Source organism: Phocoena sinus, chromosome 5 (genome assembly GCF_008692025.1).
Source record: "Phocoena sinus isolate mPhoSin1 chromosome 5, mPhoSin1.pri, whole genome shotgun sequence".
NCBI classification, from domain to species: domain Eukaryota; kingdom Metazoa; phylum Chordata; class Mammalia; order Artiodactyla; family Phocoenidae; genus Phocoena; species Phocoena sinus.
In genome coordinates, this window is record NC_045767.1 from 107401494 (window position 1) to 107417750 (window position 16257).

At 43.7% G+C, this 16257-nt stretch overlaps 1 protein-coding gene across 1 annotated transcript in view; it reads right to left on the reverse strand.

Moving 5' to 3' along the window:
* Positions 1 to 15686, reverse strand: part of TRIM2 (tripartite motif containing 2) — a 120384-nt gene extending 104698 nt beyond the window's left edge. Inside the window, exon 1 of the mRNA XM_032633032.1 lies at positions 15582 to 15686. The gene's annotated coding sequence lies outside the window, so the exon portion shown is untranslated. The remainder of the gene's footprint in view (positions 1 to 15581) is intronic.
* Between the last annotated feature and the right edge of the window lie 571 nt (positions 15687 to 16257).

The following is a 16257-nucleotide window of genomic DNA, read 5'->3' on the forward strand; positions in this document are numbered from 1 at the left end:
ACAGCAGGATTGAAGGGACTTCCCCAGGGGTCCAGTGGTTAAGACTTCACCTTCTGATGCAGGGGGTGCCTGTTTGATCCCTGATCGGGGAGCTAAGATCCCACATGCCTCCTGGCCAAAAAACCAAAACATAAAACAGAAGCAATATTGTAACAAATTCAATAAAGACTAAAAAAAGAGCAGGATTGAGTTTGGAGATGTGGAGAAACACTAGTTTTAACTGGACAAAGAGAGCAGCTCTGGGTGGAAAGTGAGAGAAAAATGATTAGAAAGGTACAAGAGGGGTGACCTACAAACCGTGAAGAGAAATGTTTAAGAGAGGAATGATTAATATTGCCAGATGCTTACAAAGTCAGGCAAGACAGCGCTAGAAATTGCCATTGCCTTTGGCAGTGTGGTAGTCATTGGAGAACTGTCAGAACACATGTACTTCAAAGGGCTTGTTTAGCTCCAATATTTTGTGACTTTAATATCGCTGTCCAGGGACTTCCCTGGCGGTCCAGTGGTTAAGACTCCGCGCTTCCAACGCAGGGGGCATGGGTTCAATCCCTGGTCAGGGAACTAAGATCCTGCATGCCTCTCGGCATGGCCAAAAAAAATAAACATTAAAATAAAACAATAAAATAAAGTCATTGTCCCGCAAACTCCCTGAGGGAAACGGAGGAGGTGGGTGGACATTTGTTTGACTCGTCTTCTACAACCAACCTGCTTTCTCAGCCTCCTTTGCAGTTAGGGCTCGAAACTGCGGCCTAGGCTCTGGCAGTCAGGAGGATAGATGGTAGGCTTCGGTCTGGAGAAAAGCAATATGGGAAATCAGAGTCTAAGGAAGCTGCTTTCTGTGAGGTGATGGAGTCTGGTAGAAGGGGATGGAGGCCCAGAGGCAGCAGGGTCGAAGGTCCTAGGTGCCTGTGCCCGGAGGAGCAGTACTGGGGCTCATCCTGGAACCATCCTGTGATACCATTCAGGCATTGTTCTCAGTGGGGTAGCCTCCAAGCCTTCAAGAAATGCAAGTCTCTGTATTTCTTGAAGATTCTCTGAGTCATGTAATATTCTTTTTTAAAAAAACCCCAAGCCCACAACTGCTTTTATTGAGATATAATTCACATAGTATAAAATTCATCCATTTAAAGTGGACAACCCATATATATAAAATAGATAACCAACAAGGACCTACTGTATAGCAAAGGCAACTATACGCAGTATCTTGTAATAACCTATAAGACAAACAAATCTTTAAAAAAGAGATATATATATGTATAACTGAACCTCTTTGTTGTACACCTGAAATTAACACATTATAAATCATAAATCATACAAAAACCAAAGTGTACAATTCAGTGGCTTTTAGTATGTTCACAAGGTAGTGCAACCATCACCACTATCAAATTCCAGAACATTCTCATCACCCTGAAGAGAAACTTCACACACACTAGCTGCTCACCCCCCATTTCCCCCTCCTCCCAGCCCCTGGCAACCACTAATCTACTTTGTGTCTCTGTGAATTTGCCTATTCTGGACATTTCATATAAATGGAATCATACACCACGTGGCCTTTTGTGTCTGGCTTCTTTCACTAAGCAAAATTTTTTTAAGATTTATCCATGTTGTAGCACATATCAGTACAGCATTCCTTGCATTGCCAAATAGTATTTCATTGTCTGGATATACTACATTTTGTTTACCCGTTCATCACTGGATTGTTTTCACCTTTTGGCTAGTATGAATAATGCTGCTATGAACATTTGTGTACAAGTTTTTGTCCGAAATATATTTTCATTTCTCTTGGGTATATATCTAGGAGGAGAATTACTGGGTCATGTGGTAGTTCTATGTTTAAAAATGTGAGGAACTGCCAGACTGTTTTCCAAAGCAGTTGCATCATTTTGCATTACCACTAGCAATATTATATTAGGGTTCCAATTTCCCACTGGGTATAAAGTGGTGTCTCATTGTGGTTTTTATTGGCATTCCCCAAAGGCTAATAATGTTGAATATCTTTTCATGTGCTTTTTGACCCTTTGTGTATCTTCTTTGAAAAAATGTCTATTAAAATTCTTTACCCATTAAAAATTTTTTTTAATTGTGGTTAAAAATATATAAAATTTACCACTTTAGCCATTTTGAAGTGTACAGGTCAGTGACATTAAGTACGTTCATTCACATTGTTGTGCAATCATCATTCTTTGCCTTTTTTTTTTTTTTTTTTTTTTTTTGGGGTACGCGGGCCTCTCACTGCTGTGACCTCTCCCGTTGAGGAGCACAGGCTCCGGACGCGCAGGCTCAGCGGCCATGGCTCACGGGCCCAGCCGCTCCGCGGCATGTGGGATCTTCCCGGACTGGGGCACGAACCCGTCTCCCCTGCATCGGCAGGCGGACTCTCAACCACTGCACCACCAGGGAAGCCCTCTTTGCCCATTTTTGTCTTGTTATTTATTTATTTATTTTTGGCTGCGTTGGGTCTTCATTGCTGCACGCAGGCTTTCTCTAGTTGCGGCGAGCGGGGCGCCACTCTCTGTTGCAGTGCACAGGCTTCTCATTGCGGTGGCTTCTCTAGCTGCAGAGCACAGGCTCTAGGCGTGCAGGCTTCGGTAGTGTGGCACACGGGCTCTAGAGTGCAGGCTCAGTAGTTGTGGCGCACGGGCTTAGTTGCTCCGCGGCATGTGGGATCTTCGCAGACCAGGGCTCAAACCCACGTCCCCTGCATTGGCAGGAGGATTCTTAACCACTGCGCCACCAGGGAAGTCCTTTTAATTGTCTTTTTAAATTTATTTTTTAATTTTTATATTCTGGAAACAAGTCCCTTACTGGAATATGACTTGAGAATATCTTCTTAAATTCTGTAAGTTGTTCTTTCACTTTCTTGATGGTGTTTTAATATTCTTTAACAAATTAATTTTATGCTCAAACTAACTAGTGTTGACAGTAGCTAAGAACATTGACAGATGCGCTGGGTTCTGTTAAATACCATCTTTTTCTATCTCTTTTTTTTTTTTCTATAACAACCTGTCTCATATCACACATTCTATCCAATATTGCCTTAGAATTTTGTTTTTTTTCCTAAAGCCTTTCCTATTCTATCTGAATCCCACCCCATGATATTGTGATTTATAATAAATACATATTTGGTCTTCGTTCCACTTCTGGCACAGAGCTCCTAAAATTCTTGGAATTTCCTAAGTGATGAGACCCTTGAGAATGTCTTTTTTTACGTTAATGAGGTGACTTTTGGACCACACCTAAGGATGGGGGCTGGTTGACAGGAGAACCAATATTGTCGTTTGAAGGTTGGAATGTTCAGTCCACACCCTGACCTCTGGGGAGGGGGAGGGACTGGAGGTTGAATCAATCGCCAATGGCTAATGATTTAATCAGTCGTGCCTATGTAATAAAGCCTCCATAAGAACTCAAAAGGACACAGTTCTGAGAGCCAGGTTGGGGAACACATGGAGATCTGGGGAGAGTGGTGCGCCTGGAGAGAGCATAGAAACTCCTCACCCTTTCCCCACACCTTGCCCTGTGCATCTCTTCCATCTTTCTCTTCCTGAGTTATAGCCTTTCGTAATAAACTGGTGATCTAGCAAGAAAAATGTTTCTCTGAGTTCTGTGGGCTGCTGCTCTAGCCAATTAATCGAACCCAAGGAGGGGGTCGTTGAAACCTCTTGTCTGTAGCTGGTGGATCAGAAGCATAGGTGACAACCTGGACTTGTGACTGGCCTCAGAAGGGGGTGGAAGGGGGTGGGAATGTGTGTGGGGGTGTAGTCTTGTGCGACCAAACCTTTAACCTGTGGAGTCTGATGCTCTCTCGAGGTAGCAGTGTCAGTATTGAGCTGAATTGTAGGACACCCTGCTGGTGTTGCAGAGAATTGGTTGGTGGTGTCGGGGGACCCAGACCCCATACAAACATTGAAAATTGTGCTCAGAACTCTTTTACACCCACATCTTACATTTCCTGGGCACAGACCCAAAATATCAATGTCCACAATTATGAGCATAACTTCCAGCAGCTCTTCCATTTATTTTCCACCTCTATCCAGACCCCTGCAGACCCCTGCAGCCCTGTGCAGTGGCCCCACCCCCACCCCTCCCCTCCACTCCCCCCTTTCCTGTTACAGTGCCGTATATTCATGCGGGATCTAATGAATGAGATCAATGTCCTATTTAATCTTTGGATTATTTTCAGTGCCCAGGACAAGGCTTTGCAAAAATTTGGAGCACAATAAACACAAGTTCCATGGAACCAAATCTTGTGCCTTATTTCCTTGTGTTTTTTTATTCTAAAATTATATTTATACAGTCCTTGATTTTAAACTTTTCTCTTAATGACCACCTTTGGGGGATTAGGGCCTGAAATGGGCAGCAGGGCAAAGCTATGATGTTCAGTTTATGACTGGAGGAGTGGAATTCTTTGGGGAATTCATCTCTGAGTTTGTGAAATGGTGAAAGAAGGCAAAGCTTTACAGCTGAAGTTCTCAGGACCCAGAGAGGAGCTAAAGAGTAGTATTGGGGGCATCGCAGGTCTAAGGTGAAGTTATTTCCTGGCAGATTCTTGGGGGGGGTTGGGCTTCATGACTACCATTGCTCAGTGCTTTGGGGCTACTTAGTCTTTGTAGGCATCTCTGATCTCACCTTCTGCTCCTGGGCCTGTACAGCAGTCTGCAACTCTTCTGAGCAGGTGCTAACTGCAGGGCACCTGTTGGAAATAGCTGGAAAGAGCCCATGTTCATTCAGTCATAGGTCCATACACAGAAATCTGTCGCATTTCTATACACCAACAATGAAAGATCAGAAAGAGAAATTAAGGAAACCATCCCATTTACCATCACATCAAAAAGAATAAAATAGTTAGGAATAAACCTACCTAAGGAGGCAAAAGATCTGTACTCTGAACATTTAGGATGTTGATGAAAGAAACTGAAGGTGACACAAAGAGATGGAAAGATACATCACGTTCTTGGGTTGGAAGAATCAATATTGTCAAAATGACTATACTACCCAAGACAATCTACAGATTCAATGCAATCCTTATCAAATTACCAACGGCATTTTTCACAGAACTAAAACAAAAAATTTCAAAATTTGTATGGAGACACAAAAGACTCCAAACAGCCAAAGCAATCTTGTGAAAGAAAATCAGAGCTGGAGGAATAAGGCTTCCTGACTTCAGACTATAATATAAAGCTACAGTAATCTAAAACAGTATGGTATTGACACAAAAACAGACTTATAGATCAATGGAGCAGGATAGAAAGCCCAGAAATAAATCCACGCACCTGTGGTCAATTAATCTATGACAAAGAGGGCAAGAATATACAATGGAGAAAAGACAGTCTCTTCATTAAGTGGGTGCCGGGAAAACTGGACAGCTACATGTAAAAGAATGAAATTAGAACACTCTCTAACACAATACACATTCAGTCATAGGTCCAACTGTCTATTAAGCACACACCTTATACAAGGCACCGCTCTGGGCACAGAGAGGAACAAGATACATTTCCTATAATCAGTAGTTGGGTGACGAATAGGGGGTCAAGACAAGCACAATTAACTATCATCCAAAGCAGAATGGACCTCCAATAAAAGAGGCATAAAAGCTGTTTTGAGGATTCAAGGGAAGAAAAAATCACCCACTTTTTCAAGTAGAAGGAAAGGCTTTATGGAAGGTGGGGAAGGAGAGCTAGGCTTTTGCTTAGATGCTCAGGACCTCTAAATCATAATCCCTGTTCTCCAGTAGTTCCCAAACCAGTTGGGATGAACATCATACATACAGTGGCTCCAATTCAAGACCATATATGTTAAGATCAGTATGAAAGAGTCATAGAAAAGCTAGAGGTTATTTCCTATTAGTGTAACCACGAAATACTTTATGGAAGGGTGGACTTGGGCCCTAAAAGATAGAAAGGTTTTATTAAGAAAGGTTTTATTAAAATGCATATTTCAGACAAAAAGCAATTAAATGCTCTAGAAAATTTGGAAAACCCAGCAAAGTATAAAGAATAAAATAGATCATCTATAGACCCACTACCTACAGACGAATACATTGCCAGACATACAATATGCTTAATAAATATTTGCAATATGAATAAATATCATTACAATTTATTATCTCTATTTTTTCTCATGCATATTTTTATTACATACATAATTTTGGAAAGTGCTTTTTTAAAACATATTTATAATATGCAAATTTATATCAGTAAAATTATTTGAAAACACATTTTTAAACAGCTGAAGAATATTCCATTAATTGATAATGTCATTTATGCAGCCAATTTTCCAAGAGTTCACATTTAGATGGTTTCTAAATTTCCAATTATTATAAATTAAACTTCAGTGAAATTGTTAAACACACACCTTTGTCCACACCTCTGTATTCTCAGCATAGATTCCTGTAAGTGGAATTATCCCATCAAGGTGTATTAATATTTCTGGGGCTCTCAAGAGAGTAAAACATTGTGCAATTACTTTCTAAAAAGGTTGTAACACTTTACATTCCCATTAGCAATGTGTGCCATGAGACACACACCCTCACCAGCAGTATCATTTTAAAATATTTGCTAATCTGATAAGGAGAAAATAGTAACTCATTGTTTTTAAATTTTGTATTTATTTGATCACTAGTGATGTGGAACATTTTGAATATGCTCCCTTCCATGAATATTTTCTTTATGTTGCCAGTTCATATGTTTACATCAAGTGTTGTAAGTGAAATATTTTGGTGGGGGGGAACTTGGAAAGACTGCTGTTCTCTCAGCTAGTCTTGGTGTTCTCATGGCTTTCTTTGTGTGAGCATCCTGCCACGGCAGGTAAGTGTGATCTTATTTTTTAAAGATACAGTCTCATTCCTTCATTTTCCTCTGTCTCCCCTTCCCTCTCCCACACACAGCACAGCCAGCTACATACTTCATCTGGTGCACAAAGAAACTGGTCTGTTGCAACCCTGGAGAAAAAATTGATGGCATCAGAATTACTGAGACAAGATATCCAGATTGTCAAGGGCCATTTAGTCACAGTGACTCTTTTTAAGTGCTGATTTCAGAGCGTGACCAACCTGCTCTTATGCCCTAAGATTAGACTCCACAGTGCTCCCTCCTGACTCCCTCAGTTCCAACTGCACTGCACTTTCCTGCTTCCTGGTGCCCGCTCCTGCTGAGCCTGGTGTGGCCTTGTCTATATCTTCCCCAGTCCACAGCCTGCCTGTCCCTGACTATGATGCTCAAATGGTGGCCCTTGGAGGAGGGTAATCTTTTCCTCTGAATCCCATAGCGTAGCACGGTGTCTTTTAAAGAATCTCCAGTCTTCTAGGTATTCTGGTTCTTTGTGCATGCAATCATCTCCTTCATTACTTTACATAAACTCCTGCAGGCATCTACTTGAGTAGGGTCTATGTCTTCTTTATGTCTGGATTCCCATAGTACAGTTAGCAGAAATCCAAAAATGTTTTACATATTAAAAAATTCAATGTCATTTAACAGAAACACTAGGGGGAAAAAAGACCTACTTTGAAAGGGAAAACAAAGCTTAATTTTTCTTTTTCATTTTAGGCCGCGCAGCACGTGGGGTTTTAGTTCCCCAACCAGGGATCCAACCCACACCCCCTGCGTTGGAAGTGTGCAGTCTTAACCACTGGACTGCCAGGGAAGTCTCAACAAAGCTTAATTTTAATTGTAGTGACTCTGGTAATGTTATGGACTGAGTTGTGCCCTCCCTCAAATTCATATGTTGAAGTCCTTACCCCCATTTATTTCAGGGATATTTGGAGACAGGGCCTTTAGGGAAGTAATTAAGGTTAAATGAGGTCATAAGGTATGGCCCTAATCCAATAGGATTAGTGTCCTTATAAGAAGAGGAAGGGACACCAGAGATTTCTCTCTCCCCACATGCAGAGCGAAAAGACCACGTGAGGACACAGTGAGAAGGCTGTTATCTGCTAACCAGGAAGAGGGCTCGCATAAGAACCCACCCATGTGGGCACCTTGATCTTGAACTTCCAGCCACCAGAACTGTGAGAAAATACATTTCTGTTGTTTAAGCTACCCAGCCTACGGTGTTTTGTGATGTCACCCTGAGCAGACTAACACAGTGGTGAGATATTTGGTAGAAATGGAAGAAAGTCGGTCTAAATAAAGGAATATTAATAACTCAATAAAAGAACTCACAGAATCTCACGTTGAGACTTTGGCAGGGGGTGGGGGTAGAAACTAAAGGAAGAATTGGGAAACATGGCTCCTTTTGTCTTGTCATGAAAGGTCCTCGTCCTGCAGCCACTTCAGTCCTCTGTGGCAGAGGAATAAAAACTGATAAAAATTACAACGGGAGTCCAGGAACTAAGAAATTGAATGGGGCTAAATAATTAATTTTAGATCAAATATAAAGTCAGCAGAGGGAAATAAGCACTAAAATAATATTCTACAACAATTGGGAAATTGATAAGGAAATTGCAACTGGCTTCCATTAGAGTAAGAGCATACTTTCTTATAATGTTTTCTTGAAATGAGGATATATTGATCTTCTTGGGCTGATCCATTAGCCATGGAAAGATGTACCTGAGTCTTTAGGGACATTGCTGAATAGAGGCATCAGGCCATATCATAGAACCCAGTACCTCAAAACCAAATATTAAGGAAGAACACATTAGAAAGCGAAGACAGAAAGAGAACAACTCTCTCTGGGGTCATAATCATTGTTCTCAAGTCCTTGCCAAAAACTCATTCATCATAACTCTGACTCTTTTAAATTTGTGTCATACTTTTGAAGTTTCAAAGAAAAAACCTTTCTTGGACAAAACAAAAACAATAGAAACAGGCAAAGGACTTTTTTAGAACTGTATTTCTTAGGAATGTTGTGGTTTAATGTCTATTCAATTCTCGTATTAGAGATGAGAAAAAAAGGAATCAAGAAACTGTTTCTTGTAAAATCTCCTTTTATCCAACATGTGGAGAAAACATGGTGATGACTGAGTCATTTTCTTATTCTTTACAATGGATTCCAATGTATTCTATCCCTAACTTCCAAAAGGTTATATTTAAAGTTTTTTTTTAAATTTATTTATTTGGCTGTGATGGGTCTTAATTGTGGCATGCAGAATCTTTCGTTGCGGTGCTTGGGCTTCTCTCTAGTTGTGGTGCACGGGCTCTAGAGCACAGGTTCAGTAGTTGTAGCGCACAGGCTTAGTTGCTCTGTGGCATGTGTGATCTTAGTTCCCTGACCAGGGATCAAACCTGTGTCCCCTGCATTGGCAGGCGGATTCTTAACCATTGGACCACCAGGGAAGTCCCTGATAGTTTTTTTAAAAATAAATTTTAATTTAAAAATTTTTAGAATTGCAGTACAATTGATTTACAAAGTTGTGTTAGTGTTAGTTTCAGGTGTACAGCAAAGTGATACAGTTATACATATATATATTCTTTTTCAGATTCTCTTCCATTATAGGTTATTAAAAGAGATTGAATATAGTTCCCTGTGCTAAACAATAGGTCCTTGTTGTTACCTATTTTACACATAGTAGTGAGTAAATAAACTTTTATTAAGTATAAATAACAAACAGAAAAGTGCATCAGTTCTAAGGCAATAGCTTCATGAATTATCACAAGGATAATTCACCCTTGTGATAACAGGGTAAACACCATTCAGATCAAGAAATAGAACATTACCAGCACCTCAGATGCTCCCACAGAAATGTAGTTTTGAGGCAGACATATATTTTATTTTCATAAAAATAATATCATTAATGATAGTAAATGCCTGGATTAACTGACAAAATCCAAAAGGTTTATGGGCACATCGCCCAGGGGCTCATCCAACTGTTTAGATTCCTTAATCAACTGCATAGCACTCATGGGAATACAAATTAGCATCAGTATCCAGTGTTTCTGGAAAATAATTTTGTGATATATATCCAGATCCTTAAAAATATTTCTATCTTCTGCCCTAGTAATTCCAGCTTCAGAATCTTTCCTGAAGCAATATCAAAAGTGTGGTCACAGACCTATGTCTAGACAGCATCATAAGACCAACAGCTTTGAGATAACTCTGCCACCTCCTAATTGTGCAACCTGGGACAAAATATTTAACCGACTGCTCTGGCCTCATTTTTCTCATTGGTTAAACAGTACTAATAGTAGTCACAAAGATTAAGTTAGTTACGATGCATAAAGAACTTGAAACAGTGCCTGTCACCGTTAGCAGTTCAATAAATGTTAAGAATTATTAGCTATTATTACAGAAACATCCATCATTATATTATCAATAATAGGAAAAAATTTTGAACGAAGTTAAATAACCAGAAATAGGGGCCTGAATACATACACTCTTCTGTATACATATGAAAGAATACAATGCATCCCTGGGGGTATCGCATATTGGTTAAAAATGCAGCTTCCGGAGCCAGAATGCCAGCCTGCCCCTGACCAGCTGTGCAACCTTGGACAATTTTCTTAACTCTCCAAGCTTGGTTTCCTCACCTGAAAATAGAGAATGATAATACCTACCTTGGAGGGGTAACTGGTTCACATACACAAAGCACTTAGAACAGTCCCTGGCATACAGTTGGTGCTCAATCAGTGTTAGTCCCTCCATTTTAAGTGCTGGAGCCTGATGGCTCTGTGATCTACCACACGCACAAAGCTTCCCGGTCCAGGGCTGGGAAAGTACGTGCCTGGGAATTGGAGGAGATCAGAACAAAACCTAAGTTCCCCTGGCGTTAATAGAAGGAATTAGAGACACAAGCCTCGGCCTGGGGGCTACGAGCTGGAAAGAGTTGTTCCACGGGCTGCACCAGAACGGATTGCTTTGATTCAAAGGAAAAACGAAAGGCCCCCAAACAAAAACTCCCACCGCAGTAACAAACAAGCCTTGGAGAGAGGAAGGAGCTGGAAGCTTTTCCTCTTCTCCAGCCCCGCCCCCCTCCGCCTCTTTTCTTCTCCCTGCCTGCCGCCCCCATCCCCTTCTCAGGCTTTTCAGAGACTAAAGAACAAAAATGGAGGAGAAGGGAGATTTACAACCACTTGGGGGAGGAGATCTGCAGTATCAGCTTCCACAGAAAGAACTGGGAGCTGCTCTGATGGGACTCCCTTCCCCACCCGGATCCTAAAACCCTCATAAGGGTGTGGATACAAGGACGTGGTTTCCACCCTGAAGGAGCAGGTTTACAACCAGCCTTGGAAACCCGGAAGGTATTGAGACGTTTCTCTGACCCAGTGACTCCAATTCCCGGAAAGGGCAAGGATCAGCGGTCGCCAAGCCCTCCTTCCACCGGCCCTATTCTGCCCTGAGCCCAGGTCCCCTCCCTAGCAGCAGCTTCCCTCCCCCGAGGATCCTGCCCCAGGTCTGTGTGCAGAAGGCAGCTGGGGAGCCCCGGTCGGTCGGCAAGGAGGCCCGTGTTCCCTGAATACCCCGGACAGCGATGGGGGATGCTGGGCGGCTGCCAGGGACCCCTCCCGCCCGCCAGCGACAGCGCAGACAATGCCACCCCTGCTTCAGTGCCTGAGTTGAGTGTGGGAAGAAAGCTGCTTTTCTCAGGCTGTGTCACTGCCTTTCCTTGTCACAGTTCCAGCAAGGCCTCTGGGGCTTGTAGGGTCACTGCTATAGGGGTCTTTCCATTTTCTTTTCCTAATGGACTGGCATTAATTAATATTTATGCTGCCCCCCCCCCCACAGTGTGCCCAGATCACAGAGAGTATCCAGAAGACACAATAGCTAGCCTCCCTGAGGGTATACTGAAATGGGCCACATTTCTGAGAAATCAACGATGGCTGCTGTTTTCTCCTTAACAATGCTCGTAAGATAATAGAATCATGCAGTGAGGAGCACAGGACAAGAATCCTGTATCCTAAGAGCCCTGGTTCTTGTCGCTTGGTTCCCAGTGAAAGAACCTGTGTGTCAGTGACATAGCAAAGAGACTCAGCTCTCCTGGGCAGTCCTGGAAATGCAGTGATGGTCCAGGCGCCTGCGGAGCGCTTGAGGACCACGGAAGGAGTTGGCCTCGCAGATTTCACAGGGCTTTTGCAAAAAGAGGCTCCTCAGAAAGATTCTGCTTAAAGCTCCTGCAGTTAAAGTGAAATCACCCAGTGTTGCAACTAGGAAACTATATGGACTTGAAACTACCTTGGAAGACACGTGAGGGCTCTTTATGGTACATAGTTCTGAGGCCAGGTTACAGCTTCAAAGTTCAGCGTGAACTCTGTTTTACCCTTGTGGGCAGAGTGGGAGAAGTCGGAGGGGGGGAAAATGCACCCAATGAGAACTCTGTCCTTGGAGGGTCCCTGGTGGGATCTCAGTGAAGATAGGCTCAGCTCCCTAACACACTGAAGAACACACATTGGACACGGCCTGCCCTGACTAGGTCTGTACCGAGGCTTTGAGGGTGCTATAGACTTAAATACCTCCCTCCTACACAACCATTAAGGATGGACAGCATTTGCCAAGTTAGTTCCAGAGACGGGTGTCAAGAAGCATATCTGGTGTTTGTAAAGTCAGAGGTTGGCCCTTTGGCTCCTTGCGGTTTCTGTACAGTCAACGGGTTGAGGAATTTCACTGAAGTTCTATTTTGCACAACAGCTGCAAAACGTGAAGTGTGCCGTTCCCTCAGTGTTGACTCATCAGGTATGGTACTAGAAAGCAAGGGCCAAGAGTGGGCAAACACACCTGATAGTTAAAGACCTACATACCAGGAAATGCTCTCCTTGAAAGGCTGAACAGGACTGTGGGTGTGATAAGGGATCCTGTTCCCAGCAGGTTTGGCTTGAGGTGAGATGATGCTTATCTAAATGGCTCCCAGGGGCTCCCCAGGGGATGAAATCCCTGTCTGTGGTTCTGATCTGCTTTCCATCTTTCTTGATGGGTCCTTTTAACACCCAGGATGACCAAATTGCATGCTTATTAGTTATCATTAATTGCATGTGAGTGGTGGTGTGAGCGTGTCTCACTTGACAATTTAAGTAGACAGAGAATACGTGAAATGCAAGGGATTATAAATGTAAATCAAATTGGGGTTCCATTGCTCTAGGTGGGGAGGCCTTGGGAGAGCCGAGGTCACTGGGCTCTCTGTCCCTAAGCCATCTGCAGGGCTGACCTTTGTAAACTCACACATGTCAGTCTGTGGTTGGATGTTTTTCAGGCCACTTGTCTAGCCCCAGATGTGCTTCCAGCTCAATTCTTGCTTGTGTAGCTTACAGAACATTTCAAGGTTCCCTGCTTGGAACCCTCTACAGCATCATCTGGAAACCTCAATCAGAATGGATGAGACGGTTCATCTGAGAGGGAAAAGGTATGATTCCATGCCAAACACTATGGAGGGATGTCTGCATGTTCTATCATCTCAATCCTCATAACAGCCCAGTGAGGTGGACATTATTACTCCCATTTTCAGGTGAGGAAAATGAGAACTGGAGGGGTTCAGTAACCTGACAAGGTCTCCAGTAGTCACTGGAAACCAGAAGACCTGGGATTCAAGTTCAGCTCTGTTTGAGCTATGTTCTGGTCTTGGTGCGTCCTACGTTTTACAAAATTTATTATGAAAAATTTAAACAAACACAAAAGTAGATAATGGAGGACTTCCCTGGTGGCGCAGTGGTTAAGAATCTGCCTGCCAATGCAGGGGACACAGGTTCAAGCCCTGGTCCCAGAAGATCCCACATGCCGCAGAACAACCAAGCCCGTGCGCCACAACTACTGAGCCTGTGCTCTGGAGCCCGCATGCCACAACTACCGAAGCCCACGCGCCTAGAGCCTGTGCTCTGCAACAAGAGAAGCCACCACAATGAGAAGCCCGTGCACTGCAACGAAGAGTAGTCCCCGCTCGCCGTAACTAGAGAAAGCCTGCGCGCAGCAACAAAGACCCAATGCAGCCAAAGATAAATAAATAAATAAATTTATATTTTTTAAAAAGTAGATGACGGATCCCTAAATATCTACTACCCTGAAAAACAGGTGTCAAGATCTTGCCACTTTGCTTCATCTTTATGGAACAATTTTCTTTGGCTTCATTTTCTGTCAGTTTCATCTCAGCCAGGATCACTCATTCACTCACATGCTAGGTTTCAACCCCACTAAACGAGCAGTTTAGTTGTTCCCTGAATACTGCCTCCTGCCTCTGGACCCTTTGGCTCAGTGGTTTCCAGCCGTGGTACACAGATATTCACAAGACCCACCACTGACCGACCACATCAGAGACTTCTAGCACTAGTCACCCTTCCCTCCATGTCCATTTGACCCACTCCTCCTGCGTCTTCAAGACTCCCTTCTGGAATCCTCCCTTTCTCCACAAAGCCCTCACTGATATCCCCAATCTGGCTAAGGGTGGTCCCTCCCACCCTCCCACCGCACCTCGTACATATTTCTATCATAACTCTGCCCTGGTGGTTCTCCAACAGACTGTGAATTCTTCCAGGGCAGACACCATGCTTCTGAGCTCTATGTCCCCAGGGACTTGCACATAGTAACAGGGATCCGTAAATGTCTGAGCGAGGAAGGGAGGACGAGGAAGAGAGCGGCAGGACAGAAAAGGAAAGAACGTGAAGCCATCCTGGTTCCTAACCCTGCCGGTCTTGGGATGTGAGGAGCCCCTAGCACCTCTTCGATAAGCGTTTGGCACAAGAGTTGCCTCCATTGCAGGACGCACTGTGGGTCTTAAAACAGCTGGCTAGCTGGTGGGCAGAGAGAATAAGAAAGAAAATGACGGTCCATCCACTCGCCCCTGCTGACCGCCCAGCAAGAGCACACCTCCTCCCTTGCCTCGTGTGGCCCTCTGCCCTAGGAGAGGTGTCTACTCCGCCACGGGGGGCATCCAGGGTGATGAAATCAGGCGCCGATGAACAGCCCTCTGCCCTCGCTCACTGACATGCCGGAAACCAGACAGAGCCCCAGGAGCGCTAGCGAAACCCATTTCAGGGCTCAGCCCCACCTCTCACGTGATGTCCTCTGGCTCCATGGGCTTCTCTCTTGGCTAGTCAAGGACAAATGCTCTAATCGCTGGGGGCTTTCCGTCATTCCTGAGCCCCACTGCAGCCGGCTTTAGTACCCTCTGAGCACTTTTATGGGGCAATAAAACTTTACAGCCTGCAGCTCTAAACCGTTCCCAAATTTCTGAATAGAACTATTTATGGCAAACAAGACTACTACGGTTTGCCCTTTGAAAACACCAGCAGATCTTAGACCCTTTCAAAGCGGGTTAGCTGAGTTACACGGGCTAACAGCTGGCTTACAGAAACCCCACAGTGGCAAAGCTAAACTCCCGTCTGTGAACAGCTAAGTTAGAAAATAAAACAGGCTTTGAGTCTCACAGCATCACCGAAGTAGCCCTACGCTTTGCCGCTTCCGTGTTGCTTTGGTGTCAAACCCGCTTGCTTGCATCTCTCCCCAGTTTTTTCCTTCCCTGCTCCTTTCTTGTCAGCATTGACAGGGATCCCTATGAGCTTCGCCTGCAAATTCAGAGAACAAATCTCTTCCTTCCGTCTTTAGCAGGCAGAAAATTAAAACCAGGAAAAAGCTAGCAATTCAATCACAACTTGTTTCTCCAAAACAGTGCTCAGGATCAACCAGCCAGCCCCGAAAAATCATCACCACACACTTAGAAGCGCCCTTACCAGTGTTCCATATCAGCCACTCCAGTGCATCAGAGACGAGCCCCAGCCTCCTCAGATGTGGGGACTTAGCTCTCTGCAGCCCACAGACAATCGGGCCCATTATAGTCATCAGGCTGCCCAGTTAAAGGGTGGCCCTTACAAAAATATAAACAGCTTGTCAGCACAAGCCAAGGGGGCGGGGCTGCAGCCTCAGGGGACAATGGGAGCCAATGATCAGCCTCTTTGGGTTCTGTTAGCTTAAGATATTGTGTTTCATTTTGAAGAAGGGGAGACAGAGAGCAAACACTGGAAGGCCCAGCCCAGCAGCATGAAAGCGGTCCAAGTTGAAAAGTTTAATCACCGCTCGCAGAGCATTTTCAAGGAGGAGTTCATATGCCTCGCACATAATAGTATATATTTTTAGAACTCACAGACTTTTGTGTTGCACTAGCCATCTCTGGTCTCCTGGGGATAAAAAATGTAGTATTCATTGGGTAGAATGGAATTTTTCAATCAAAGGACAAAGGAAAGGAACAAAGCCCAAGGGACAATGCTTTCATGACCCACTTATTTTGCTGAATATAATATCCGATGAGACGTACTCACTACATCTACAGAGAAAATGCTTGATTTGATACATTTGTCTTCAAAACCCAGAGAAGTGGGCTTATTTTATTCCCCAAATATAAATGCCTCA